This window comes from Notolepis coatsorum (assembly GCF_963971535.1).
Source record: "Notolepis coatsorum genome assembly, chromosome: 17".
Lineage (NCBI taxonomy): Eukaryota > Metazoa > Chordata > Actinopteri > Aulopiformes > Paralepididae > Notolepis > Notolepis coatsorum.
In genome coordinates this window covers 16,474,573-16,500,910 of record NC_140181.1, presented here as the reverse complement: position 1 = coordinate 16,500,910, position 26,338 = coordinate 16,474,573, and positions in this window count along the sequence as shown.

Genomic DNA, 26,338 nt, shown 5'->3' with positions numbered 1-26,338 from the left:
GTGGACAGCGACTCCTACAGGTCGGTTGGTGCGCCTGCGCAGTAGAATCAAGAAGCGACGGGGGCGGGGCCCCTCCAAAGCCCAGACCCCTGACGCTGAAAGATCGAGCCGTGCAGGTGAAAAGATGCGACGGCTGTTACCTCGAGTATCGGAGGGGACTTGTGCTATGTATGACTTAGTCCACATTGCAGCCGGCTTGTGGGAGGCAAGAAACAACGTTCGAAGACAGGGGAGGGTTGAATTGGACGATATGAAAATTGGGATGGGAGACAAATAGAAAATGGGAGAATAAGTGGATCAAAAAAAAGAAAACTTTAATTTGACCTCATTTTATATAATTTTGTATTTTATTTTACAGTCAATTTGGTGTTCAGTGTTGTCACGATACGCTCACACTGTAGAGTCCTGGCTTTAGGCAGAATTACAAACAGACTTAACACCTTAATAGGCTGTTACCATACTGCTTACTTTACAGCCTGGACATTTCCCCCAAAACACATTTAAGCGTGAAACAGAGACGTTATCGCAACATAGAAGTATCTAAGACCTTTTAAGGCCAGAAATTCTGATTATTAAATGTAAGACTTTTTAAGACCCTGCGGTAACCCTGTATGATTAGCATTGTATCATACATGTATCCCCTTAACAATTGTGTGTATTGAGCCGTACTGTATTGTACCCATTCTACAATCTGTTAATAAAGTTTTCAATCAATCAATCTCTAAATATCTTAAAGGAAAACTCCAAAATTTTGGGAAATTATCTTATTTAACATCTTCCCTGGAGTTAGACAAGAAGATACATACCTTTTTTGTCTCTGTGCGTGCATTTAGCTTAGGGAACAGTCGCTCCGTTAGCGTAGCTTAGCTTCATCACTGGAAGTGGGGGAGTGTTTGAGCCCGACGTTCCCTACAGTGCCCTACAGTCACCAAATACACTCCAAATACAACTCCAAAACGTTCCTGTAAACATGTTGTGACCTGTGTATTTACCACGTGGAGAAATAAAAAATAATTGAATTCGACAATTACGTTTTCTAAGCAGATATACTCTGAACTATTTTTTGCCGAACGACTCCTCTCTGAGCGCAGTCAGTGATTTCTACGTGGAAGCCGTGTCTGTTTACATTCTCATTCATTCAAAGGATCCGAACCGATTGAAGTTTATGGATACCATGACTTAAAATCCTCTTACCTTGACGATTAAAAGCCTCCCCAATTTAGAAAACAGTAATCCAATGGCTCGTATTGATATACTACTAATATAACTACTGCACGCTAACAGAGATAACCGGAGCTAACACTAAAGCTAATATAATGACTTCCTTTCTGGGGGGTTTCAAAATAAAAGAGCGACGTCTATAGCAGCGGAATACGTTTATTTTGTACATTATTCAACATTAACACGAACCTAAACTAACTTTAGGTTAGTTGTAACGTTAGTTTAGGTTCGTGTTAATGTTAGTTTAGGTTCATGTTAACGTTAGATAATGTACAAAATAAACGTATTCCGCTGCTATAGACGTTGCTCTTTTATTTTGAAACCCCCCAGAAAGGAAGTCATTATATTAGCTTTAGTGTTAGCTCCGGTTAGCTCCGTTAGCGTGCAGTAGTTAGTAGTATATCAATACGAGCCATTGGATTACTGTTTTCTAAATTGGGGAGGCTTTTAATTTAATCGTCAAGGTAAGAGGATTTTAAGTCATGGTATCCATAAACTTCAATCGGTTCGGATCCTTTGAATGAATGAGAATGTAAACAAACACGGCTTCCACGTAGAAATCACTGACTGCGCTCAGAGAGGAGTCATTCGGCAAAAAAATAATCAGAGTATATCTGCTTAGAAAACGTAATTGTCGAATTCAATCATTTTTTCTTTCTCCATGTGGTAAATACACAGGTCACAACATGTTTACAGGAAAGTTTTGGAGTTGTATTTGGAGTGTATTTGGTGACTGTAGGGCACTGTAGGGAACGTCAGGCTCAAACACTCCCCCACTTCCAGTGATGAAGCTAAGCTACCCTAACGGAGCGACTGTTCCCTAAGCTAAATGCACGCACAAAAAAGGTATCTATCTTCTTGTCTAACTCCAGGGAAGATGTTAAATAAGCTAATTTCCCAAAATGTTGGAGTTTTCCTTTAATACTACTCTTTAAAAAAGTGATTTAACCTCGACCGTGCTGCTCTCACCGTCTTGTTCCCAGGCTTCAGCAGGACAGCAATGTTCTTCAGGGACAGGTCTCCTAACTGTGCCGGGAGACCCGCTGTTAAACTTTCCGTCACCGCTTTGTAGAACGACACCACTCTGGTCAGAAACACCCTCCTCTCCGTCTCCGTCACAGACGACCTCATGTACTCTCTGGCCTCCTCGCTCACGTCCACCTCCGACTCGGGGAGCAGCTCCCCGGCGTCGTGAAGGAGGTCGGGGTCTCGCCTCCTGAGGAAGCGCTCGGCGCCGGAGGGCCGGAGGAAGCGCGTGGCGTAGGAGTGGACGAGCGCGGAGGCGAGCTGCAGCTCTGCGGGGACGTCGGCCCGGCCCCCCTGCTGCACCTCCTGGAAGGCACTCAGCGGATGGAGGTCCTTGGACAGAAACAGCAAATCCAGATAGCAGGTGGGATCCTTCAGCCGGGCGCAGATCCGCGCGGTGTCCTTCGACTCGGTCAGGGAGCCGAAATACGACGACAAATCCTCCCAGCCGTCCGCCATCTTCTTCACGGTCCTGCTCAGGAAGACACACTGGCGGCCCATGGGGAGGGAAGGGCTGTACGGCTCTGCGCCGGCAAACAACTCCTTTAGGTTGTCGTTAACGGAGGTGCAGGCGGTGTAGTGACGGTGGATATCCTCGACTAGATCCAGAATGTGCTGGAAGAAAGCGGTCATTCCGGCGTGACAGGCTCCGCCGGCGATCCCGGGGAGGCCACTGAGCGACACCAGCCCAGGCCTGCAACCCTGGATCTGGGACATAAACTCCCGGCTCAGCGCCGGAGAGTCGCAGTAGAACGCGGCCAGGTTGGATAACGGAAGACTGCATTTCTTTAGCGTCTCGATCACCGAGCGCGACTCCGCGGCCACGGCGGGCGTGACTTCGCTCGAGTGCGCGTCGTCTGTGCCAGTGCTCGAGTCCATTGCGTCGCTTCCATCCTCCATGTTCGTGTTTGTGTCCACCACACCCGTCGCTAAAGTATCCAACAGCCTAACCAGCTTCACCCCTGACCCCTGATGAAAGTAGCCGATCAGAAGGACAGTAGTGGTCTGCCCGTCCCCCAGCTCCAGTCCCCCATAGAGGTAAAGGCAGTACGGTGCGCTGGAGCAGGCCAAGGCGATGTCCTTTGGATGGTTCGGATCGACTATTTGACTGATGATGGAAGAACGTGCGTTTGTCTCCGTGTCGTCAAACAAGTACTTCCTGATGAAGCTCCCCAGGAGGCTGCCGCTGCACTGCAGTCCATCCCCCTCTTCCTCACCCGCCGTTCTCATTTTCTCAACATCCTTCTTCACTTCCTTCTCTCGCTCCTCTTCCTCTGCATCCTCCCCCACGACGTGCATTCTCTCCGGTTCCTCCGTCATTTCCTCGTCCCGTTTTCTCGTCCCCACCTCCTGCATCTCGGCGTCGGCGTACGTCAAGACGACGGCGGCCTCTGCGCCCGTGTTAGCGTGTCCTCCGCTCTCATTTCCATTTCTCAACCCGTCCTCTTTGGCTTTGCCCGTCGCGCTCAGAACAATCTCTGGTTTCTGTTCACTAGGCCTGTTGTTGGCGGGATCTCCGCCTGGAGACAGGGGGGGGGGGGGGGGGGAACGATGAGAGGCAGTTGTGGCAAAGTGTAGCATGTGACTGGATCTAACAGGTGCAAGGTTTTGTGCATTTTCATGCATGCGAAGGCACTTAAACCTGCACTACGGAAGAGGTGACTGCACCTTGTAAAAGAACTTCAAGCAGGGTAACCTTGGCCATGGGTTTAAATGCATTGTTTGCATGTTATGCTCTAGAAATTTGCCTTTTATTTCACAACACTTGTTGTACCCGACCAGAAGAGCTTGTATGGTGTATTCAGTAGGGTTGGGTACCGAACTCTGTACTTTTTAAGGGTACTGACCAATTTACATCGGTACTAGAGTACCGATTCACGCTAGATCAAGCAGTAACAAATGTCTGTACCTTTACATGTTTAGTATAAGAGTGTAATATACTAGACAGGAGGTAGCCTCTTCCATAAATAAATATATATTACTGTCCCGTCTCTTGCATCTTTGGAAAGACCAGACGAGGTCAGAGGAGTTTGAAAATATTTACTGAGGGATGGCTCAGATAATGTTGATATTTGAACATTTAAAAACATAACACATGATCATGCAATTTATATTTAAATTGACAACTTGTGCTGCTAACGAACCCATATTCCCACAACCCACCTGTGTTAGCGGGTACCATACTCTGTCCTCCCCTGGCTTCTAAAGCGTGGTACTCCCTGCCGCTGCTGTTCTGGTCGAAGAAGGACTTGAACCACTGCAGGAATGCCATAGACTCGGTGAGGTCCTTCCTCATCAACGTATCTATGGGGATACTCTGCAGGGACACAGGCGGGACGACACAGATGAAGAGCAGGTAATACTCTGATGTACAAACACAATCTACATCAGGGGTCTCAAACTCAATTTACCTGGGGGCCGCTGGAGGTAGAGTCTGGGCCGCATATATATATGATTTTTTTTTTTTTTTGTGCAAAATCAACTCTGCCTCTCTTTGTTAACTACAACAATCAATGCGGTTTGTTATTTAAGATGAGGTCGGACTCGGCACTGACAGATTTGTGTTCATTGTGCTGCTTTTATAAAGCCTCAAATGACGGCTTACAATATTTCATGAAAGCAAAGTGTTTTGTTTGTCTAAGATTTAAAAAGGTTTAAACTTTACAGCACTGACAAAGTTGAACAAAGTGCTGTACAAGTCCCACAACATAAAATGTTTAAAAAAGTAAAAAATTAAAATTGTATTATATATTTTTTTACTTTGATGTCAAGTAGGGGGCCGCAAAATATCATCCAGCGGGCCGCAATTGGCCCGCGAGTTTGAGACCCCTGATCTACATGGACTACAGCCTGCAAACAGACACAACCACTCTGTTGGGGCTCGCCCAGCCTTTCAGAATGTGTCCTTCAGGAGCCTCACAGAGACATTTTGACCATTTCATAATTCTTCCCAATTTCAATAAAGAATCTTACATTACAATAGTGAACATATATGAGAGGAAAATACACATAATAAGACAATACTAGGTCTTGCGGCATGTTTTGGTTAAAAGCTAATTTTATCAATGTGCAGTGCACTCCTCTATCACATGTACAGGTACTTACCAGCATTGCATGTTACTGGAATTCTGTCAAATTACAACCCTCTGCCGCCCTGCACAGAGCACTCCTCCATCACCCGTACAGGTGATTCCCAGTATCACCATCTTGCACACTAATGCAGTGCTATCGAGCCTACAATAAAGTTAGGTGCACGGTTTTACAGATTCATGTTGAGAAGGTCTCGTTTGGGGGTGAGATCGTCGGGAATGTATTTTTTGTTGTAGAGTTGAGTTGAGAACAATTGGAAAGAGACTTCATCCGACTGGTAAGAGCTACTGTACGTCAGGCCCACTGCCCTGGGGACGTGAAGTGCAGCCGTCTCCGCGGGCTTCACCTCTGGCTGAGAGGGTGCGGGCTGTTCTGAGACCAGTGAAAGTGAGGTGTTGTTCCTCATTCTCCAATAGTCCAGGACCAGTTTAGCCTACAATTGCTAATCTTACAAACCCTTGTGGGTGAATAATTAATTAGATCCTAATATATGTCATATCAATCTATAAAAGAATGTATCTATAATAACCTAATTATCCATAAATGATGCATTTATTTTTAAACAGCCCTCCTTGGATTCATTGAGGCACCAAAGAATGACCAGAAGTCGCATTTACAACATATTGAGCTAGTATGCACAAACTGAATAGATAAACAAAATGACCAATTAAGCTAGTGACCTCAGGATAACCTTTTTAAGGTTATTATTATTATTATGTGTCCGGTGGCCCAACAGAATCCTTGTGTCTTTATAATTTTGGCCCCCATGGTAATTGAGTTGGACACCCCTTCTCTATAGCGTTGTTTCCATATAATGTGTTTAGGAGAGACAGAGGTGGAAGGGGAGGTTTGATGTCCTGAAAGCCATCGCCATCCCAAAATGGTACTTCGAACTAATTGTGCTTAAGATTAATTTGGGGCAGAATCAGTTTTTTTTATCAAAATTAAGTTTGATGTGCAATTATCACATGTCCTCCTCACAACATTGTGATAGGGTTCTGCTTGAAACTCTGTCTTTCTTATTATAGAATCCACTAGAATTTCTCTCCATCACACACACACACAACACCTTGACAGTCATTTCCCATTAAATCTGGAGTAAGACAAGGCTGCATCCTCTCCCCTATTCTGTTCCTGATTACCATCGACTGGGTTATGCGTCAAACTACATCAGACAGTCCCCGTGGAATCCAATGGACCCTGTTCTCCTTTATGGAAGACCTTGACTTTGCAGACGATCTGGCAGTCATGTCATCCACTCGTAGCCACCTCCAGGAGAAGTCTGACCGGCTAAGCAATTATGCAAAGCGAACTGGTCTCTACATCAACCAGAAAAAGACCCAGGTGATGTGCATGAATGCCCCAACAGTACCTCCAATCACCATCGATGGAGGCATTGGAATGTGTAGAAAACTTTACATACCTCGGAAGCCTCATAAGCAGTGAAAGTGGAACGCAAAAAAGACATCAAGACGCGTCTCAACAAAGCAAGAGGTGCTTTCAGCCAACTTCGCAACATCTGGAAGTCTAAACAATATAGCCTTAAAACCAAACTCAAGCTCTACAACAGCAACGTTAAGTCTGTCCTGCTATATGACTCTGAGTGCTGGAGAGTAACAAAACAGGATATGAGAAAGGTTGACGTCTTCCACAATAGCTGCTTACGTAGGATCTGCAACATCTTTTGGCCAAATAGAATCTCGAATGAGGAACTTTATAAGAAGACAGGCAGCTTGCATATGTCCCTTGAGATAAGGAGACGGAGGTTAAGATGGCTCGGTCATGTATTGAGGATGCCCAATGAAAGGTTACCCAAAGTTGCCTTGAGATGGACCCCAGTTGGGAAGAGAAAGAGGGTTAGACCAAAGAACACCTGGCGAAGGACAGTGATGATGGAGCTGAAGGAGATGGGTCTTTCCTGGGACGAAGCGCAGGCCAAAGCACGAGACAGGATTCAGTGGCAGTGTATGATTGCAGCCTTATGCCCCAACCGGGACGAAGAGGGTAAGTAAGTAACACACACACACACATACATACACAGCCTTCCCTGAATGGAACCTGCAGTAGGTTGAGGTTGTGCGTGTATACATCCACCTACCACGTTGTCTCACTCACTCAGTCACTCACACCACTGACCTGGGACACACTAGCACTTCTGAAGGCAGCCTGCAGCAAACTGTAGTTGTGAATGATATCCACCTCATCAGAGCTTTGGAAGCGAACCCTGGATAACTCTAGAGATCCGGGAAACAACCAGTCCATCAACTGGCAGAATGCTGCACCTACAGGACACACACAATCAATAAATACATAAAGACATAAAAAGATTCTGCATCATGAAAAGTGTGGGAACTGTGTCTCAAATAGTCAAAAAAAAATCCAACATGGATCATCAAATGTGCACAAGCGCGCACACACACACAGAGGCTTTGAGAAGAAACAATTTGTTGATGAGAGTCATTATTAGTAGGGATGTCCCAATTGGATCTGAAAGATCGGTAACGGAGCTGATCATAATCATAATTTAACTGATCGCTATCGGCTACATTAAGCCTGATCAAATTATTATACATTTTGGTTGAAAAAATACATGAAAGACATTAAGCTGTGATGCCGGCGCCACTATTTGTTTTTTATTCTATTTATTTTGGGGATTTCTGTATTTTTCACCCATCCCAATTTAGTCGTTATGCCAATTCCCTTCCTGGTCGTTGCGTGCATTGCCTCACTGTCGGCCTGGGGAGGGTGTAGAACTACCACATGCCTCCTCCGATACAAGTCGCCAGCCGCTTCTTTTCACCTGACAGCGAGGAGTTTCACTGGGGGAACGTAACGTGGAGGTTCACGCCATTTCCCCCAAATCCCCTCCCCGCTGAACAGGCGCCCCGACTGACCAGTAGGAGTAGCAGTTTACAATGACCAGGACACATACCCCACCGGCTAACACTGCCAATTGTGTTAGTAGGGACGACCGACCATGCCGGAGGTACCGCGGACAGCTGGATTCGATCCCAGAGTCTCTGCGGTGGTAGGCGGATGCCGCTATTTTTGTCTTGATGCAGAGCTATTCAATTGCCAAAAAACATATTTTACCTACATTGGATCGGTTTTACCAACTTTAATGCACTGGAAGTGCACACTGTACCGCTGTATTAGCTACAAAATACAAACATCAGATTGGAAATCAGCCGGCAGACACTCAATATTAAATCAGAATCAGAAAAGTCTTTATTGCCAAGTAAGCTTGCACATACAAGGAACTTGGTCATTCGGTGTATCAACCTTAACTGTTTCAGCAGCAATGACAAAAAAAGTTGGGTTATCTCACCGGTGGTTGAGCGCCAATCACGAGAAAAGTCGGGTTTTAATCGTTATTTCTTTTATTCGCTATATCCATTCATAATTCATCCATCCAGCCTGATGTTATCATTGGGAATGGCTCCGAGACGCCTTGCGGCCCCTATTGCACCCCATTTGAAACGATGTGGTTTGTTTTCTTGGCCGAGCTGAGCCGTGCAGGCGGGGTCTGAATACTCCGGCAAGGCAGGCGCTTCGAACGATGCATGGACTAGGCCCCCCCCCCCCCGTTTATATGCAATGCTGGATAACGCTGGATACACGAACGCGACCAGTATTTGGAATGGCGATCAGATAGTTGGATTATTCTTTTTGCAGTACATAATTTACAAGGTAAGGACTCTATGTTATCGATCTTGCGTTGATACGATAATTATTTTCCCACGATCGAAGCGTGTCGGGGTGGTGTGTGTGTGTGTTGGTAGCGATCAAAAGCACGGAGGAGCCTGCGTCCCCTTCTCCCTTTCATGCGTGCATGATGAAAGATAATACAGATAATCTAGCGTTGATTTCAGATTGATTGTTGATCCAAGCGAGGAATGGCAATGTGTTTATTGAATTTCACTAAAACGCTGTTTTCGCGTCTTTTCCTGGGATTACTCAGAATCACTCAAACTATACGCATATTCACCACGGTATAAAACGGAAATGTACGGATGGAAAAATGATCAGTTTTTTGCATGTTGACCGGAAGAAACTCACTGACAATCGACGGTGTTATTAGATCCATAGCTATAATATTTAATATAGTTTTAGCACTCGCAAACACCGGCATTATCTCCATTGAACAGAGCGCTGGCCTTCTTACCACAAGGTAAACAGCAACCTCTAGGCGCTGATTGAGTTAACAGACAATTAAAGTAGAATATAAAATAAAAATGAATATATAAACTAAATTGTGCAGGATTGTAGTAGAATACACTAAATTAGAATTGGATTAGGGGTAAAAGAAAAAAAATACATCATCTGGACACCCCTAGAAATTTGTAAGGTTTGCTTTGTCGGTAGACGAAACAAGCGACAACGGAGACCGAACCGTACCTGAGCACAGCTGCTCTACCTTAATGAAGCGTGTCTGTAGGGTGTCATTGAGCCAGGCCAGCAGCTCAAAGTGGTTCAGTTTCTCTTCCTCTCCTGCGGACAGATTCACACTGACCGCTTTCCCCACAGCCATCTCCTACCCAGCTACGCCTGGAACGACAGCGAGTTAGCCAAAGAACACAAGGATTTTAGAACACAAGTTATCCAAAGAACACAAGGGTTTTAGAACACAAGTTAGCCAAAGAACACAGGGGTTTTAGAACACGAGTTAGCCAAAGAGTTAAAGTTTTAGCCAAAGTTTTCTTCAAGCAGTCTTTTGGCTTTGTTTGTATACTGACAACTTCTTACAAGCTCTTTAGCCTGGCCTTCTGTAAACTGTTCAAGAAAGAATAGACGCCGACGGTCTTTGTAGTTGTCAGTTTTCTCTTCAATTGAATGCTCAAAGACTCGGATGAATGACAGGTATCGTAGTAGATCTCCTTTAAACATGGGTATCTGGCTGGTAGGAAGTAATGAATGACATTGCTCTTTTATTAGCATTTCAGTTATTTTGTTTCTGCTTAACTACACTAATAAAATGGAGTATTGGACCGTTTCGGTGTATCGTGCAACTGTCTGCAACCCTACCGGTTGTACTTGTTATTATCACCCTTTTTATTATTCCTGGGGATAACTGTCGTCAACAGCACCACAGCAATGGTGGAAGAACATCTACGAAGGCAATAAAAACTAGACGGCCGGCCTAATAAAAAACAACGAGGTAGAAGAGTAAAATCGCTGATACTGACATGTCTACAAGAGTCAGGCTATGTGCTGTATGTATGGTCTGTGAAAGGTCTGGTTACATTGGTAACACCTGTAAACATTTAGATTAGATTATTAGATTAAAATGTATTGTCATCATCATACAACACAAGTACAGTAAAACAAAAAGAAGTTTGGCATCCAACCAGAGTGCAAATGTAGTAGCAGTAAAGTGCAATTAGTAATATATAACAATGTACAGTTGATTAAACTGGGTACAAAATATACAAATTAGTACTACCAAGTGTCTAATCAGATGTATGTACAGATTTGTAGTATTAATATGTACAGTGATACACGTATAATAAGGACAGTATGGTAGTAGTCATACTGGCCAGCAGTGTAACTAGTAAGAGTAGGATATGTACAGATATACAGATATATAGACCGTAATGAAGCTTCTTTCACCCGCTCGGCCAAACACACTCTTGTCAAGATGACTATCCTCCCTATATTTGACTATGGCGACACCATCTATCTATAGAATGGCATCCCAGTGTGCCCTCAGAAAACTTGACATTCTCAATCATTCCTCCATCCGTTTTGCCACTAGTGTACCCTTCACCACTGTGACCTTTATAACCTGGTGGACTAGACATCTCTTAACACCAGAGGGCTTCTTCACTGGCTTCAAATCATCTATAAAACCATACTTGTTAAAACACCTCTCTACTCTCTACTCAGAAGACACAGAAGAAGCTTCTAGGCCCAGGCCATCAGGATGCTCAACGAACAATAACACTATGTAACAACCATCAAATGCACTCATAGCACACACATCCACACACACACACACTCACTTTAAACAAACAACTCACTGCAGCACCCACTTTACACACTTTATATTTATTGGTAAATAATTTGCACTACAACCCATACCTCATTACACCTTACTGTAAATTGTACCTAAATTGTACCTCATACCATTTCTGCTTTGCACTATATAGTATATTGTATATTAGTATACTATATTGTATAGTATATTGTATGGTAACTCAGTTACTTCTACTCTCAAGTTTCTTTAATAGTTGTCATACAGAAGTACAGAATACTTTTATACAAAATGCTTCTTACTGTTACGCTCCAGAGACTGTGCAAGACACATTGAACATTGTACATGTACATACTGAACACTTGTGTCCACGTATGTGACTTCTATTTTTTACTTATACTTATTTTATTTTATACTTATCTATTTTTGTCTAGCACAGTCTCTGGAGCGTAACAGAAAGAAGCATTTTGTATAAAAGTATTCTGTACTTCTGTATGACAACTAATAAAGAAACTTGAAACTACCTCCCTTCTGCCCGTCTCCACTTCTGACTACAACCTAAGGTCCAGCAACTTCATCAAACTCACCATCCCCAAAGCCTGCAGGGTTTCCGGCTGCAACGCCTTCTGATTTGCTGCTGCATCTGACTGGAACACCTTACAAAACACCCTTAAACTCACTGCCCTCACTGCTTTTAAACTAAATCTGCAAGAGATCATAACTGACTGTTGCACCAGCTGACTGCCTCCCAATCGCATGCATAGCCCTCATGCTTCTCTCCTCCCCCTAAGCCCCCTCCCTCCTTCTCCCCCGTTCTTCTCTCTTCCCCTCTGGTTCTCATTCTCCCTTTTTTCCCTCTTTCCTTCTCTCTCCCTTATTTATTGTAATTGTCCTTGTATACTATTGCTGCTGTAATTTTGTATTTTATTTACTTGTATGAATGTACATAACCTTGTTGTAACGCGAGGTCGCTCTCTTCCTTCATACTGCATTGTCAGGTGGAAGAGAAGGGGTTAAATCACTTTCAACTTATTTGTGCTCTCGCTTTATTCATTGTATGTTTGTGATCATTTCTTAAGAGGCGTTTTCTCTTCATTGGTTGATGTTGAAGCACGGTTCAGAGAATATACTTTACTCTGCCCTCCAGATAGAATTCTAAGAATATTATGTCTAGTCGAAAAAACATTGGATGTCCACGTTTCACCATTGTATCCAATCTCTCTGCAAATACAATGTCTGACTGGTGGTTTCTGTGTCGATAATAACTAACGTCCGTGCTATATACATTTAACGATCTAATTCTAAGTGACATGAAAATGTGTTTCAGTCGAAGTGCCTCACATAATATCAAACATGCTCCGATAAGTACCGTACTTACTCCTTCACATGTCTACCCACGATGCCCGTTTCCCGCGAAAAGACAGATCATATTGTTGTCTCCCAACCAATCACTGCGTCCCATATCCCGACCAATGGAGCCGCTGGGATCTGCACAGCTGATTAAAACACGAACTCCGCTCGGCTCGCTGCGCTTCCTCTCCGAGTTTCTCCGAGTCCGACTGGCAGTGGATAGCCACTATGAATTGAAAATGGGGGACCCCTGATGTAAACAACAAGACAAAAGTCTTTCTCTGGTCTGCATCCCCTTAACAATTGTGTGTATTGAGCCGTACTGTACTGTACCCATTCTGCAATCTGTTAAATTGTTAAAAAATAAATAATTAAATTCATTCATTCAGTGGATCATCAGATTGTGTTCCGTTGTTGCCTCCAGAGAGAAATATCATATAACATCCGACCATAGATCAGCAGTTTAACAGGATAGATTCCTAATCTGACACAGTCAGAGAGGCTAAACGGGCATCCCAGCAGCACTGGGTAGTGTGTGGGGAACCATGCTGGTTTCCAAATAGAGTGAAATCAAATGTGACATGATCACAACAATAGCCAACCCGTTGTTGACACTGTCACACGAATAATACTGCATTGTGAATCAACAGGTTAACTGTAGCGTGCAGCACATATAATAGAAACCTCAACATTCGAAAAGGTCACACAAAGACGTTGTATGTTTAATCATTTGAGACTGCAGTTAAGTCACTTTGTTTAGAAAATACGATCTAAACTTCGCCAAAACTAGCCTTGAAACTAGACCAACTCTGTTATTATTACATCGTGAGTGGCAAGATACTATTCATACTAATGTGTAATGTACTAGATAGATACGGTATTGAGCCGTACTTGTATTGTACCCATTCTGAAATCTGTTAATAAAGTTTTCAATCAATACATTTGCGCTGTGTGCATATTCATAGTCACACTATGAATTGAAAATGGGGGACCCTGATGTAAACAAGACACACGTCTTTCTCTGCTCTGCATCCCCTTAACAATTTTGTGTGTTGAGCTGTACTGTACTGTACCCATTCTGCCAATCTGTTAAATAAAGTTTTCAATCATTCAATCCCCTCCCCCAATGCTACCATCTGAGGTCTCTAGGTTTTAGCTACAATGTTACATTCAAACCAACAACTTCCCGTGAACTGCAACAATGTATCGAAAGCACGAACAAGACACATTGTTTGTTAGGCAATGCAGCTAGACGTTCAGTTTAACAATCATAGATCATACACGAAAAACAAATGCAAAACAACAACTGGGATCATAAGCTTCTTACCTTCTGTCGTCTTTTCGCACACTTCGCCAATAGGGGGATATCTTTGCGGCTCTGCAGATTCGCAGTGCAGGGTTGGAAATCCCGTCGAGAGTCCTCCAAGGCAGCAATAGTATCTAGCTGCAGAACCTCGCGAGATCTTAGCCAATGGCGTTTCTATTGCGCGCGCCGCTCACGGGAACCGGACACCGTCGCGATTAGATCGATCCTTCCTCTCGCGCGCAATTCACACTTCAACATTTTTGCGAATGAATTCTCGACGCCACGCATGATGCAGTGTCTCGTCGTCAACGATGCTGAAAACGGTCACGCATAATAATAACGCAAATAGCGTTAGCATTAGCATAGCATACGGCCGTTAGCCAAGCGAGTAGTTCAATGGCCGCAAAACGAGCCAGTTTGATGATAGCTCCTCTCGCCCCGCCGCCCGTTGACGCTATAATGGACGAGGTCGTTTTTTTAGTTGCCAACCGTTCTGTTGATCAGTGTCGTGTCGTCGTGGCTGTAATATTGGCTTGGCTTGGCTAATATTAATAACGTCGTCGGTTCAAGTGTGACCGACGGAGCCTTTGCTATGCTAAATGATACAGTATAATATGCAAGTCTATTATCTGAAGAAAACGTCTATTATATCAATTTGCCCTCAGTTTCTCTCTAACGTGGGCGGACGTTAATGCGCGGGGTGTAAAAAGTACCCCGAAATTATACTTAAGTGAAAGTATGGGTACCGTCTCAAAATCGTACTCAAGTAAAAGTCAGAGTATCTGGCTAAAACACACTAGAGTAAAAGTCTAAAAGTTTCTACTTTTAAACGTACAAACTTGTTTTCTGACTGTCTATTCTTCTGATAGCAGGTGTTTAATCAAAGATCCCCGCTTTCTAGTCTTGCACACGGACCAATCAGCATGGGGTATGGGCGGATTCATTTTCCATTGATGGGGATTTGATTGGCTGTTTTTAAATAAAGTGCGGCCGCAGGATTAATAACGTTAACGTTAGTTCGACCAGAGAAACAAATATACTAATTAAAATAGTTGGACCTGCGAGATTTGTACTTTGTAGGTCTGCATTTTAAATGTAAAAAGTATGTTATAATAATACTTGAGTAAAGTACAAATCCCCCAAAACAGTACTTAAGTATTGTAACGAAGTACAATTACTTAAGTACTTTACACCTCTGGTTAATGCTAGTTACCCGCTACTAGACGAACAAACGATTACAACAACGAAAGATAGCATCCTCGCTTCCGAGAGATCGTTGAACGCTAAGTGAATACTGGCTATGGTTCACTCAAAATGATGGCTATCGCAACCGTAGTTGGGTTTGACTGAGGCAAGCCCTTGCCACATGTTTCCCTCATTTGCCTGGTGATTTGTTGGGGGAACTATTTCTTTACAGGTGTTAAATGTGAGTTTGTCTACGCCAAGTAGACCAGTCTCAATGCCTATAGGACACATTTCAAAATGGTTAATTAATTATCAATAATACAACTTGTCCAGACAACCTCATCATGTGTGATACAGATTCACATTCCCATCTCTAAGTTAATAAAGATAATATTTTTTGTGCACAAAAAAATAATACATTCAGGTTCATGGAAAAAGGAAGATGTACATTATAATTATCATGAATTGAAAATGGGGGACCCTGATGTAAACAAGACGAAAGTCTTTCTCGGGTCTGCATCCCCTTAACAATTGAATTGTGTGTATTGAGCCGTACTGTATTGTATACCCATTCTGCAATCTGTTAATAAAATGTTCAATCAATCAATACATAACATGTGCAACGCTGCAGATGGAAAAATACATAGAGAGACTATAAACTATAATACAGAATCATTTAGGGTCATGTGCAAGTTGTATGAAACGACTAAGGTACCGATGTACATGTCAAAATACTTCCCAAAGGTCAGTGAATACCACAATCACAACAGCAGAGGGAGCTCCACAAATCATGTTAAACCCAGATTCGGCTCAAACAAGGGACTAAACACGTTTCGCAATTATGCCACATCAATGTGGAACGCCCTACCCACAGCTGTAAAGGAATGTGAATCACTACCCACTTTCAAAACCACTCTCAAAGAGCACCTACGAGAGACTGCAATTCGAAACTGGCCCCTGTAAATGTCCTAACGCAACCCCCTCCAATGTACAATAAATGTCCTATTTAACCCAATAATACACAAGACCCTCTTCTTGGGACCAAGTAAGGTTTAGTCGATAATCCAATGTACAGTTACCCCACAGAGCTGGCCTTCACAATCAGTTTGTTGAGCCTGCCGGCCTCCTTGGCTTTGAAGTTATCCTTCCCAGCACACAACAGACTGGTAGAACATGCATAGTAGCTTGTTGGATATACGTCATTTAGCTGATGTTTTTATCCAAAGCAACTTACAAGTTCTGTACAACAGGTCAGCAGGAAGGTTACAACTCTTTCATCTAAGTATCAATGTTCGTCAAACAGTGTTGAACTTGGGTGCTACAGTCTTGAGTGCATAGTAGTAAAGACATTAATGACTTAATGTTTTCTAATAAGACTGGTTATTGCTTGTGGTGTTTTTGAATTAGGTGTCAGTGATCATTGTCCTATAGCTTGTGTTAGAACTCTCGATTAGAGAAATCACAGTCTTGCACTATTAACAAAAGGAATATGAAAAACCTTAGTGATCAGGCTTTTCTAATTGACCTATTCCATAGCGACATCCACTACACATCGGAAATTCTTTCCAAAACCTTCCTCACCTTATAAAATTAATTAATACCTTGGTTCACACCTGAATTATCTGCCTTGCTTAAGGAGAGCGATAGAGCCTGGTCACTTGCCAGATGCTGTGATCAGTCACACTGGGCAGCATTTAGACAGCTCAGAAATAAATGTACAGCATCTGTGAGAACGGCTAAAGTTGAGTATTACTTATAGAACTAGTAACCAGCTCCTATACTCAGATCCTGCTAAGTTTTGGAAGGCGGTAAATTTAAATAAGACCAGAACCACAATTTCCCTCCCTACAGAGATTAGAAAGGGTGACTCCTTGATCTCGGAACAAAAAGAGGTCTGTTTAGCCATAAATTACATTTTTATCGAAGCTGGTCATCTATTTGAGAATTAGCCATGTAGGGCCACCTGGTGGACAGGATCAGATAGGAAATGATTTTCAGTTTCATTTACAACCCTTGTCTGTAAACTCTGTTCTTGAAGTACTTCAAGCCATTGCTACCAGGAAATCAACTGGAGAGGATGGGTTGGATAATTTGTTCCTCAAACTAGCTCAGCTGCACCATTGGTTTTGGAGCAAATAACACATATATTTAATCTTTCACTACTAACAGGTGTGGTTCCTGTTGCCTGTAAAACAGCCCACGTGACCCCCTTCCATAAAGGGGTAGATAAAAATGACCTAAATAATTACAGACCAATCTCCAAGTTATCCTGTCTAGCAAAAATCCTGAAGTCATTGGTAAACAACCAACTTAAAACATTCATCACAAAGCACTATATTACCCACACCAATCTGGTTTTAGAGAAAAACACAGTACCATCTCGGTGGCTACTGTAGTTATAAATGACATTGTATCAGCCTTTGACAAAGGAAAGCATTGTGCTGCCCTGTTTGTAGATGCGTCAAACGCGTTTGATACTGTTGACCACCTTCTCCTATTACAAAGATTACAGAGTGTTGGAAAGCATCAGTCAGGTGCTTGCAGTTGGTTTCAAAACTATTTATCAGAAAGATTTCAGTGTGTGAAAATGGGAAATGCCCAATCAGAGCTTCTACCCATCACAAAAGGTGTTCCACAGGGATCAATCCTGGGTCCTGTCTTATTTTCTATTTACATTAATAATATTGTCTCATCTCTGAGCAGCTGTCAAAACCACCTTTACGTGGATGACACAGTTTGATTGATTGATTGATTGATTGATTGATTGAAAACTTTGCAGAATGGGTACAATACAGTACGGCTCAATACACACAATTGTTAAGGGGATGCAGACCAGAGAAAGACTTTCGTCTTGTTTACATCAGGGTCCCCCATTTTCAATTCATCATAACATATATGACATACATGACATACAGATAGACAGTACTGTTACATCCAGACATTTATGACATACCAGATCTACAAATATACAGTACTGTTTAAGAGTACAACGCCTGTCACATAGACCCTGGTGTTGGAAACTCTGATTAAGAGACAGCGTTTCTAAAAAGAGAGTATATACATTTGAGGGGGAAGAAACTGTACATTGGAGGGTGTTGGGTAGGTGGGGTGGGGGAGGGGGGAACTGTACATTGGAGGGGGTTGGGTTTGGACATTTACAGGGGCCAGTTTCGAATTGCAGTCTCCCGTACGTAGGTGTTTTTTTTAGAGTGTTTTTGAAAGTTGGTAGTGATTCACATTCCTTTACAGCTTTGGGTAGGGCGTTCCACATTGATGTGGCATAATTGCAAAACGTGTTTAGTCCCTTGTTTGAGCCGAATCTGGGTTTAACATGATTTGTGGAGCTCCCTCTGGTGTTGTGATCGTGGTATTCACTGACCTTTGGGAAGTATTTTGACATGTACCCCCACCCCCCCCCCCCCCCCTGCCCCACCCCCACCTACCAAATCCAATGTACAGTTTCTACATCAAATGTATATACTTTTTTTTCTGGACTCTCTTTGTATCACAAACAGTACTGTATTTACAAATCTGGTATGTCATAAATATATAGATGTAGCAGTACTGTCTATCTGTATGTCATGTATGTCATATATGTTACGATGAATTGAAAATGGGGGACCCTGATGTAAACAAGACGAAAGTCTTTCTCTGGTCTGCATCCCCTTAACAATTGTATGTATTGAGCTGTACTGTACTGTACCGATTCTGCAATCTGTTAATAAAGTTTTCAATCAATCAATCAATAGTGTATCTTGTAGACCAGGCCCATTGCAAGTTGCTGTACTCTGTCGTCTACTCTAAGCCATCCTAGGTTGTCAAAGTGGGCAGGGGTGAGGTGGGTTATAGGAGTGAGGTTAAGCAGTAGTCTGACCAGTTTGTTTTGTGATGTTTGTAATTTTGTTTTTAGTGCCTTTGAGGTGCTTTGGTACCATGAGGTGCAAGCATAGTCGTAGTAGGCCTACCCTTGAATGAGTGCTCCTGTTAGAGTCTTCAGGGTATTCTTGTTTACCAGACAGGAGATCCGGTACAAGAATCTTGTTCGTTGGTTGACTTTTTTGATTACATTGGTTGCCATTTTGTCACAGGAAAGATTTGCCTCTATGGAACCCAGGTATGTAATTTCATCTTTCCTTGTGACAATATTGTCACCCACTGTAACAGAGAAGTCTTGCTGAGTTTGTTATTTTATCCAAAGAGAATGGACTCTGTTTTGCCCAGGTGTAATGATAGTTTGTTATCAGCGAGCCAGGTGCAGATTCTGCCGAGTTCAGAGCTGAGGGGTCCCCCATTTTCAATTCATCAGGACATATATGACACACACGACATACAGATAGACAGTACTGCTACATCTATACATTTATGACATACCAGATTTGCAAATACATTACTGTTTGTGATACAAAAAGAGTATCACAATCAAGTATAATTTGACAATCCCAAATTATATCTCCTGTTTCAATTTAGGGCACACATCACCATATCAGCTTATACGCAGATGATGTACTCCTGTTTATGCAGAATCCCTCCGTCTCTCTGCCTCATCTTCTCAATGTGATAGATGAGTTTGGCAGCCTGTCCGGCTTTAAGATCAACTGGCCAAAATCTGCTTTTCTTCCACTTAATGAGCCTGCGAAGGCTACCATCCTGCCTTTAAATGCACTTTAAAGATAAATTTTTTGGCGTTTTTATCGCTTTATTTCTACTGGGCAGTCCAGTAGGGAGAGACAGAGGAGGAATGGGAGACAGAGTGGGGGGAAGACATTCGACAAATAACGACGGGTTCGGGAGTCGAACCCTGGTCGGTCGTGTCGCGACTGAGCGTGCTATGTGGTTCGCCACTGGGGCGCCCCCTTTAAATGCACTTTAAATGTAGGGCGGCTACGTGGCGTAGTGGGCAAGGCGCTCGCCGCGAATACTGGAGACGCTGGGCTCGCCTGTTCGAGCCCAGCGCTCCACATTGCTTTCAGTTTAGCTGGTCGTCCGTACTAATACACATTGGCCGTATTAGGGGGTGGGAAACTGATGGGTGGGGATTGGGCGTTGTGGACAGCGACTCCTACAGGTCGGTTGGTGCGCCTGCGCAGTAGAATCAGGAAGTGTCGGGGGCAGCGTGAGCCTCCCACGTGTTACTCCTCGCCACTGAGAGATCGAGCTGCGCAGGTGAAAAGATGCGACTGCTGTTACCTCAAGTACCGGAGGGGACTTGTGCTATGTATGACTTAGTCCACATTGCAGCCGGCTTGTGGGAGGCAAGAAACAGCGTTTGTGACAGGGGAGGGTTGAATTGGATGATACGAAAATTGGGATGGGAGAAAAAATTGAAAATGGGAGAAAAAGTGGATAAAAAAAAAATGCACTTTAAATGTCTCAGAATTGAAATATTCCCTACTATTAGCCAGACGGTAAGGTATAACTGCTCCAGCTTGGGTGACAGGATTACAAATGACTTCAACAGATGGTCCAAATTAAAAAATTCATTACAGGCCCATGCGTCAATAATTAAAATGAATATTTTACCCCGAATTAATTTTATCAGCTCAATGCTCCTGTTGCCTCCTCCTGTTGGTTATTGGCAGAAATTGCACTCTGCCTCATATAAATTCGTTTGGAATAATAAACACCCGCGCTTGAAGAGATCAACTACCCAAAGAAGTAAACTCGATGGAGGCTTAGCATTTCCAGACTGTAAATATTATTTTCAAGCTTTCTCTCTGAGGCCTCTGATCACTTGGTTTGACGCTCAAGCAGCCGTGTCTTGGCGACCATTGGAGGAGAAGATGGTGTCCCCACATAGACTTCAGGATATTGTGTATACCAACATTTCAATTAAGCAATGCAAATTACGATTTGGCCCTCTTATATGTATATGTTGTGTCTGTCCACTATGTTTGTTAATTTGTCATCCCCCCCCCCCTATGTAAAGCGACCTTGGGTCCTCTGAAAGGCGCTATATAAAACGAAGTTATTATTATTATTATCACACATGTGATCCAGACCTGGCGTGACACCCAGAAAGTGTGTACTAACCGCCATAAATGGCACACGCATTCCCCTCTATTTAATAACAATTTACTCCTTATTGGACAATAACCTATTAGGTACCCTAGATGGGAAAAGAAAGGCATCCACACGTTGGGGGATATCTTTGATAACTCTGGTCTCCATTCTTTCCAAGATCTATCCAACGGATATGATCTCCCCGGAACATCCTTTTTCTTTTATTTACAAATAAGAGCAGCTCTGAGGGCTCATGGCGTTCCATGGGATGTTCAACTGACTAGAGCGTCACCGTTTTCACAAATTCTTTTATGACAAAGAGACATCGAGAGGCTTCGTTTCTGACTTTTATCGCCATTTACTTACGTCCTCGTATAAGGACCTCCCCCTGGATACGATTTGGAGAAAGGATGTCCCGGAGTTGGATGTAGATTTTGATTGGGATGCAGTCTGGGAAAATGTCCGGCTGTCCTCACGCAACCCAGATCACCAACAGATTCATCTACATTTTGTTCATAGGACTTATTTGACCCCTAGAGACGATTTAATCTAATGGGTCTCAGACCTGACTCTCGATGTACCTTATGTCCAAACGGTGCCATCGGAACATTTATGCATATGTACTGGGAATGTCCCCCTGTTGAGCTTTTTTGGGAAGAGATTACCACCCAGCTATCAGATATTTTCTCTCTGACCATACCTGTTCCGCCTTCTGTATTATTATTGAATGAGGTTTCTCAATTACCGACCTCTACACATGGGAAGAGACTCATTCTAGCCGGCCTCACAGCCGCCAAAAAATGTATTGCTTCACAATGGATACACCCAGACAAGCTATGCCCGAAGGTATGGATTCTCACTTATCTCGATGTGATATATGTAAGGGATAATGTATAGCTACGAGGTCATTGTCGCAAAATAATTGACCGACACGGAGTTTAAAATACCGAGCCGCTTCGGCGAGGTGTTTTAAACGTCAGTGAAGGTCAATTATTTTGCGACAATGACCGAGTATAGCTATACATTATCCCGCTTATTACATGGCTAACTTACTAACAATATACCTAATTCATTTTACATCGACTCGCAACACTGGTTCTGGCTGCGTTCTGGCTCCGCTCGTCGCTCCGCCCCCTGTCATCGCCGGCAGCAGAACACCGGCAGTGTCTAATTGCACTGAAACAGTGTGTGTCAGTGGGCTTGATTGCGAACAGCTGCGCACTGCGGTCATTATTGTCCCACAGCGGTCATTATTGAAAAATAATGACCGCTGTCGGGGGGCTATTGACCAATCACAAGCAAGCATTTCGGCGAATGTGAAAACGCCATGTAATAACTGGAGATATCCACTGCACAGGTTTTAGGGGTTAATGAGTCGAATATTGCAATATGGTTGGCAGCAGTTGCAAAACTTAAAGAGCGCATATAACTTTCGATTGCTGCATAATATATTATATATTATGTATTTAATTCACGTTGAGGTCCTGGGGTGAGTGTGGGGGGGGGGGGGGGAGAGCGAGCGAGTGCCATTGTTTTTTTTATTTTTTCTTGTAATTTTAATTATGTATATTTTTTGGGCCCCTTTAGCTGTGGGTCTGGTGGTCGTGGGCTCGGACTGGGGGGGGGGGCGTGGTTCGGGGTCTCTGCGGGTCGAGGCATTAAAGAGGCGTGATGCTTTGGCTCGCGGGGGCGCCGGACTCCGGGTCCTCCGGGGTTGGGGTTCGCGGCTGCCGGGTCTGGAGATGGAGGGGGCTCAGGAAGCCTGTTATATAGTAAATGTTTTATTTTCCCTATTCCTTTTTTGTGGCAACTTATTTTATTTCATACTTGGTTTTTATTATTATTCTTGTTATTTTAATTTGTTGTCATTGTTGTTGTTATTGTTGCTGCTGTTGTTGTCATGTGAAGTCTATTATTGCTGTTTATTATTGTTATTACTGTATTGTGTGTTGTCTTGTTATGAAAAAAGAAAAAGCAATAAAAAGATTTGATAAAAAAAAACAATACTATACTATACAATCTACAGTTATACTATATATCCTTATGCTATCTTGCTATATCCATCTATTTACTATACAAGAACCACTCCCGTTCTTTTTTTTAAAGTGACCTTTTCATTGTGTAAAGTGACCGTTGAGTGTGAGCGTGTGCAGCATGTGTGTGTGTGTTCGTGCTAAAGTGACTGTTAGTGTGTGAGCGTATACAGTATGTGTGTTGTGTGTGTGCTCATGTGTGCTTGTGTGGAGAGTTCAGTGTTCAAGACTCTGATGGCCTGGGGGAAGAAGCTGAGCCGAAGTCTCTCTGTCCTAGTTGCTGGTGTACGCAGGCGTTTGCCTGACCGCAGCAGCTTGAACAGGCTGTTGTTGGGGTGGTGAGGGTCTTTCATTATTCTGCAGGCTCTGGATTTGCACCTCTTGTTATATAAGACCTGCAGGGGTGGTAGTGCAATACCCGTAGTACGCTCAGCTGAGCGCACCACTCTCTGTAGGGCCTTCTTGTCCTGTGCCTTTACTGCCTTGCTGTTTCCATACCAGGCAGTGATGTTTCCCATGCTATAAACAATATGGGAATATTGTGTGTACACCTCTGGAGATGACAGACAGGGGAGTTGGACCGGAAGTCTGAGGTGTACAGGATAGTAGTAGTAGTAGTAGTAGTAGTAGTAGTAGTAGTAGTAGTAGTAGTAGTAGTAGTAGTAGTAGTAGTAGTAGTAGTAGTAGTAGTAGTAGTAGTAGTAGTAGTAGTAGTAGTAGTAGTAGTAGTAGTAGTAGTAGTAGTTTATTCAGTCATCATCTCACACAATACAATATGCACAATCATTCAATATTTTATTTTACAGTGACTGAAAAGGTACAGACTGAAGCATAATGGTTAATACATGCCTGTCCTATATTCTTAACAAAACTAAGACTACAAAACAATATTCTAAAAGAAAATAGCAAAAAAACAGTATTATTCACCCTTGTAGTTTTCAAAAATAACTTTACAAACCATTTTCTTAAAAACCAAATTACTCATTCTTAACTGTATATCAGCATTGTTCCACAAGTTACCCCCAATAATAGAAATACACCTCCTTTTAATCCCTTTCTTCGCTTTTTGAACAGTACATTTACAAATATCTCTCAAAATCATATTTTCTTTCATGTATTGAAAAAAACCTTTGCACCCCGTCCGGGAGTAACTTTGCTTTAGTTTTAAAATATTAGTTAAAGTGGTTAAAATATTTGCATCATTTTATAATAAACCAAATCATGGTTTATGCACAGGATGAACAGGACAGTTCCTTGGTGTGTGGGGGGGGTGAGGTTGCTTGCCACTATAGTCTGACAGATTGCAGTCTACTGGTTAGTCTGTAATCCAGGACACCATGGCAGCATCCGCCCGCGTCCTCCAGAGCTTGTCCCCGAGCAGCAGGTGCTGCTGCTGGGTAGTGTTAAGAACACTGGACCATCCATTACATGGATGTCTATGAACAGAGAGTCATATTTACTGAGCATATCACCATGGACTTACAAATGGAGAGGCCTATACTGTCCCTTATGATGACGGTGACTGATAGGAAAGTGTTAGATTAACCCTTCACTATCACACTACAGAAGGTTAACATTTCACTATCACGCTACAGAAGGTTAACCTTTCACTACCACACTACAGAAGGTTAACCAGTTTAATCCATAATCCTGTTAGAATATAAAATGTAACATTGTTCTATGTAAATAGGTCAAATAGGTCTGTTGACTGAAATGTTGGTAAATACTTGCTAAAAAGAAGCAAGAATACCAGTGTGCTGCTGCTCAAGTGGTTATTTTCATGTTCAAGATATAATAATGACTCATATTCAGTCTCATATTCATTGTGTACGGAGCAGCTCCAGACTTTATATCTGATGACATTACAAGTTTGATTCTTACTTCTCTGGTTTCTGGCTTTGGGGGACAGAGTAGCTCATGTTCACAAATATTGATTGAACTTACCTAGGTCATAGAAATAACATATTGGAATTTGCTTTGAAACTAATTAGTTTCAAATCATCTAATAACTAATTAGATGATTGATTAGCGCTTCATCATTTCATAAATAATGTAAGACGATGTATCTCTTCTAATTTAAAGAATTGGAACTACTGTAGCAATGTTACGTGTTCAATGGTAAAGCACCTTAGTAAGTAAGTAAGTAAGTAAGTAAGTAAGTAAGTAAGTAAGTAAGTAAGTAAGTAAGTAAGTAAGTAAGTAAGTAAGTAAGTAAGTAAAGTTTATTTATATAGCACCTTTCACAGACCAGGGTCACAAAGTGCTAGTGACTTACACAACACACAAGCACACTTATTACACACACACTGTGGCTAACATATACCTTGTATAGCATAAATTTGTATAGATAGAATATACGTTGTGTATTGTTTAGTCTATAGTTTAGTTTACAATACAGTTAGTATATAGTATAGTTTGTATAGGTAGAATATACGTTGTGTATTATGTTTAGTTTTTTCTAGTTAATATTTTAAGTTATAGCAATAGTTTGTATAGGTAGACTATACATTGTGTATTATGTTTAGTTTATATTTTAAGTTAAAGCAATAGTTTGTATAGATAGAATATACATTGTGTATTATGTTTAGTTTATATAGCAATAGTTTGTATAGATAGAATATACGCTGTGTTTACTATGCTTACAAATACTGTTGAGGAGCATCTCATGTACTTATGAATGTATGTACATTTTAAAAAGCTGTGACAATAAAATACTCAGCATCTGATTCTGAATAATAACCCTTGTAATGGGAAGGAAGTGGCGTACTGACAGTTAATGGCCAAAGGTTTATCAAAGCTCTACCCACAATGATGCAGGAGTGAGTGAGATATTTTATATTCAACAGTGATAGGAAGCCCCGCCGTGAAGCAGGGCATCAAAAAATTAGTTGATACTCATAATGTTCCTCTCCACGGAAATCTTTAGTAAAAGGCGAAAGATTTATGCGATCTGAAGAGAAACAAGAGTGTACTGACAAGCCTACTGCGCGGCCCAGACCCCACTCCCCGGCTTACCAATCTCGGCGACGTTTCAATACACGTACTTAAAAAATAAAATAAAACACACCGCAGCCTTTTAATAGTCGAGGCGGTATGTCTGAGAAAAGTCCTCAAAGTGTGAATTAAACTGCGCTGAAAACTGAAAAGCTGTTA